This window comes from Olea europaea, chromosome 7 (genome assembly GCF_002742605.1).
Source record: "Olea europaea var. sylvestris chromosome 7, O_europaea_v1, whole genome shotgun sequence".
Lineage (NCBI taxonomy): Eukaryota > Viridiplantae > Streptophyta > Magnoliopsida > Lamiales > Oleaceae > Olea > Olea europaea.
This window is the reverse complement of record NC_036243.1, coordinates 10,488,334-10,494,070: the sequence shown is the minus strand read 5'-3', so window position 1 is coordinate 10,494,070 and position 5,737 is coordinate 10,488,334. Positions and strand designations below refer to the sequence as shown.

The 5,737-nt window shown below is 34.4% G+C and overlaps 1 pseudogene; it reads right to left on the bottom strand.

Annotated features, from left to right (window-relative positions):
• Positions 1–473: 473 nt before the first annotated feature.
• On the bottom strand, positions 474–5,529 carry LOC111396958 (annotated as a pseudogene).
• Between the last annotated feature and the right edge of the window lie 208 nt (positions 5,530–5,737).

Below are 5,737 nucleotides of genomic sequence, written 5' to 3'. Positions count from 1 at the left end.
GTGAATACGAGTATGACAAAAATGAACAGTAAACCCTCATTCTCTCTTTTATGGTAGTGTAGATTTATATTTGACTTATTGATTAACCGTTAATTTTTGTTAGCAACATAGTTCTCAACTAGTAATTTTATATTTTTATTAATTTATTTATAGGTAAAATTTTCTTTGATAAATTAAAACTTGTTAAACTATTGGTGTGTTTAATAATACTAACTAAAAAATCATTCACTGTCTTTTAATTATTGAGTTAATGTTATTAATTACAGGCAAAAAATTCATAAAAGAATAAAAGTAAAAATATGGAAATCTAGAAAACTTGACGCATTCGATAAATCGGAGGGACTTAGGTTACTGTCTACCTCGTCTAATGCTTGAGCCATTTTTAAAAAATAGATATAAGATAGCACAAACACGGGATCATGACAAAAATATTAGGATTGAAGTCCATCAATTCTTTAAAATACACGTATTAATAAACCTGAAATTGAAATAGTTTTATTGATATCTCTTTACATACAATCACACATGACCATACTATTGAAATGGTGCTTTGTACACAACAAGTATAAAACTAGTTTTTACATCATCATCTTGTTAAGCGGGTGGGAAATACAAATGCAAGTAAAAATATACATAAATAAAAGCTGCAAACTTTTCATTCCAATAATATGAAATTATTCTAGACAGTACGTGATACAGGATCAATTCTACCGTCTTCAGCGTCAACGCCAGATTTTGTAGCTGATGGCACATTTCCCTCTTCAGTCTTCGTCCATGTGCCATCTTGAATTGCTTTCCCTTCGAATTCCTTTGCTGTATCATATGATGCATGCAGTCCGATTAAGAAATAGTACACCAAGAGGGAAGCAGTCCAGATGGAGAATCTTATAAATGAATCTCTGTCTATTGACCCAAGAAGAAAAATGTTAATGGCAATCGATGCTGATGGTAACCAAGGTACCAATGGAACACCCCAGAGTTTAGGATCCCGAGCACGGGGGACGAAAAGCCAAAGCCCAGTTGTGGCCAATAGCCATATAGGCACAGTTATGCAGTATGCAATCCAACCATTTTTACTAGCACCCCAATAAGTAGCAGTGGCAATTGAGGATCCAATAATAAGCAAAAGGAATACAATAAGTTTGTTCCGATTTTCTAGGCTGGTTTGATCACTAACATAATAGCGACGAACAAGAAGGGCAACAGCCACTAGCATGAAGATGAACAGAGTAGAGATTGAGACGAGACTGGATAGAATTTTAAGTTCCGTGAAAAAGGCAATGACTGCAGTAGCAGCAAGCATGACTATTGTTGCATTTACTGGCGTTCCTGTCTTTGGATGAACCTTTGGCTAACCATGGAGGCAACATATGAGTTCGAGCTATATGGGTTAGGTACCGAGCTTGGCCCACAGCCCCGACTAGCAACACTGATGTCATGGCCTTCAATGCTCCGGCAGCTACAACGTACTGAGCCCATCCCCACCCTACGGCTTCAAATGCCTTTGGATATGGAGCATGAGTATCAATTGATTCAAATGGCTGCATTAGGCATAGAGTTACTGCCAACACACAATATAGGGCTGTGGTGATCACCATAGAGCCCACAAGGCCAATGGGGATATCTTTGGCTGGATTCTTAGTTTCCTCAGCCATTGTCGAAACAGCATCAAAACCAACGTAGGCGAAAAACAACACTGCTGAAGATTTAAAGATACCTCGTGCCCCAAATGGGGTAAAGTTCGAGTAATTCTTGGTGTCAGCTTTGATCAGGCCACAGACGATGATGAAGACAATCACGACAATGAGGACTACTGAGGCAATGTAGTTGAGACGAGACGAACCCTTTGTGCTTAGAACTGCAACAATGCAAATGATTAACAGGATACCAACAGCTATGGGGTCAAGTTCGTTGTAGCCATCGGCTAGACCATGGGCTGGGATTCGAAAATCTGCAGCATCCTTGTTGCAGAGAGCGGCAAAATTGGAAGTCCATGAACGTGCCACTGCAGCACCACCAATAACATACTCAAGAAGGATGTTTCCAGCAGCAATGAAGGCCATGAAGTCGCCTAGCTCCACCCGCAAATAGGCAAATGAACCACCTGTAAAGTCAATACCGAGACAATTTTAGCCCCCGTTTGGCCCCTATTATTTCAAATTTTAATAGCTGAAATAGTATTATTATTATTATTATTATTATTATTATTATTATTATTATTTGGAGAATGGACGATGAAAAAGAAGAAAACGTTTTCGATTTATGTGTAATATTATTTTATGGAAGATTATATAGTTCAAAATAAAAGAATGAAAAATAAAATTTAATTTAATGTGAGGACAAACGGTATACACAACAAAAATGCAAACTTAATTGTGATTAAAAGCAAGTCAAATTTATTTTATATTACTTTATCCTTATCAAATATAAATTTTAAAATCACTTTCACAGTAAGAAAAGGTCACTTATGAATATTCTCTTCAGTAACCTTTTTTTCAGGATCAATGAAACCAATAAATCTTAATTCCAATCCAATATGAAAAAGAGAATATTGACCTGTCAACAAGTCAATGTATCTTGCCTGCCTCTATTAAAAAGGTCACTTACAAAATTCAACATATGTCAATACAAGATGTGACCCTTCATGGAAAATTTTGCAAATTAATTAGGAGAAATGCTACAGAAACAAGCTGAAATACAGGGTTAAAAACAGGCTACACGCGTGTCGATGCATGATTGGAGAATTTGAAAATTTAAAAAAAAAAATGCTAACAACGTCCTGACATATCAACCTATTTTTTTATTCCTATCTTTCTCCCTGTCTGTTTATCATTACTCATTGATTAGTGGGATTCTTTGGACTCAAAGCAGGATAAAACCAATTGAATAAGAACAAATTTTAGTTCGATGTGGCCCTTCATGGAAATTTTCATGGCAAGTTAGTGGGAATCTTTGGACTCAAATCACGAAAAAACCAATTGAGTAAGAACAAATTTTAGTTCCTTGTATATTGGGATAATCATGTGACAAGACGTCCTTACTTTACCAAAAGCCATTTGTATATATTTGACTAATCGTTCTTGCTTATACCAAAAGATAATTTTATATAGAGGAAATTAAGTCAATTAGTTTTCTGCTATGCAATTTTAGCAATCGTCAATACTTTTCTGCTATGCAATTTTAGCAATCGTCAATATAAATTTTGTTGTATTGAATACGTGAGGGAGTGGATTTCAAATTATAACGCTACACATTTTGATAACACGCTATGCTCTTGTCTGAATCTCATTTTTCAATAATGTTTTTTTCTTTTTAAATTCATTTTCAAACCACTTATTCTTTTAATAAACTAATTTTATACGTAAGCTTAAAACCTTTTTAACCTTTTTTTTTTTGAAAGAACTTTTTTTCTATCTTTCAATAACATATTTTTCAAAAAATTACTATTTATTTTTATTAAATAATGAGACTCAAACAAGGACTATATATGCATTTAAATGGTACACTACTACGCCTATTTCTTGGAGGTTAGAAAAATGGGTCCTAAAATCCATCCAAAAATTTAATTTTAGAATATAATATAAAAAATAAGATGAAACTTAAGTCAAAGGAAAACTAGTTCAACCAAACAAAAAACTGATCTTGTTTAAAATCTAAATAATTAAATTTTGACTTATGGACTTGATCCTTACTCTGCCTCTATTGGGTCTCATTATTTGAAATTTTAATAGATGAAATAGTGTTTTTTTAAGAATGTGTAGTAAAAAAAGAAAAAAAAAATTTTAAGATTACGTGTAATATTATTTTGTTGAAAAATGTGTAAATTATAAGAAGAGAGAAAGAGTTGAGTTATAATTTTAATGAGGTCCATGTTTTTTAATCGTAAAACATTGGTTAGTACTCTTACCTCTATTTTGTTATGCTAAAAATCAGATTTTTAGAAGATTTAGATGAAAGTTGAAAGTTCATAAAATTTTGATAAACATTAGTCAATATACCCATATTCTATGTGGTTGAAAAGTTGATAAAAATTGTGAATTTCATGAAATGTATTGTTCAAAATAAGTCTAATATAAAATGAGTTTTAAAAAATGGATTCAAACTAATATTATTTAACTTAACAAAGAAAGAAGAGACCTTTGAATAGATTCCTTAGGTGTATACGAAAATGATCTTCTAAGCACCGTTACTTAGTTTATGTTAAGCACCGATGACATGACATGTCATTTAATTAGTGAATCACTAAATTTATGGGACCTACCATTAAGTTATTCACCAATTAAATGATGTGTCATGTCATCAATATTTAACATAAGTTAAACACTGGTACTTTTCGTATATATATTCACAAAATTATATGTAAGCTTCCTTCAAAATGATTCGAATTTCATTAGATTTGTTTGTCGTGTAAACGAAGAATAATGTTATATAACATTATTGATGCTACAATACCAGTTTAGGTGGCGCTATGTAATAGACTCCATAAAATGTAGAATTAAGTTGATTCATTTAATTGTACATCTTATTTTATGATAGCGTCACATAAATTGATGTTTTAATATCATTATTCTTAAGCGAAAATAGTTCACGAATTATGTGTAGCAAACATGCACGTATTGTACGAGTACCTGCCACTGGGATTTCAACTGCAAACTCCGTGTAGCAGAAGACGGAGAGCAAGGCAGAGAGGCCGGAGATGGCGTAGGAGAGGACGATGGCAGGGCCAGCTCCTTCACGTGCCTCCTGCCCTGAGAACACAAAGATTCCGGCCCCAACGACAGCTCCCACACCGAACCATATCAAGTCCCACCATGATAGTGTCTTCTTCATCTGGTGCTCGCTCCGTTTCTTCACCTGCAGCTCAGCCACATCCTTCGACCGGCAAAGTACCCGATCCACCAGTCGTTCAGGCATATGTTTCACCGCATTTACGTAATTACCCCAGCTCCGAAATGACTCCTCAGGGAGAAAATCGTCCTTCGCAAATGAACATCCTCTCTTCCTCTTCGTGATTTCCGAGCCGCCTCCTGCGTTTTCAATCTCCATGACTATTTCCTGGCCACCTGCAAAATTCATAAAAATCTTTATAAACCAAAGAAAAGTACACAATCAAAATTGAAAATCATCTCTCTAACAAACCCACCCAAATCATATTTTTCAAAAATGAAGCAAAGTAAAAGAGTAGAACGGAGTATTTAAACGAAGCCATATAAAGTGAAAATTTGTTATAGTATTTGACGACGGAAAATTGCATTACGGCAGAAAGTAAATTATAGCAAACTAGGGTCTGAAATTCATTTTCAATCATCACATCGAGATACACATGCAGCCACACTATGTTCACAGACAAAACACAATAATGTAATTAATTATTTATTATTTAAATATATTAATCAACAATATTTGCAACCTAACTTACTACAATAGCTAAGTAACGCCGAAATGAACAGGTCGCCGGAAAAAAGTCGGACGTGAAGCCGGCGTAGAAAGACGAACACAAACTTACAAACGGAGAGAGAAGAAATTTTGGTATACTGCTTGGCGATGACGCGGGAAGTCTACTTATTGCGAAGTTATGATTATCTACAGACAAAATTACGTCGGAGCCCCTACCTTTTCAGGAAATGTGGAAACAACTACTCAACTATTTAGATAGTGTGAAAAAGGCTCCCAACCTTGTAACATAACATGAGGTTTCAACTCACAAACATATTTATCATAAGAAATTGAATTTTAA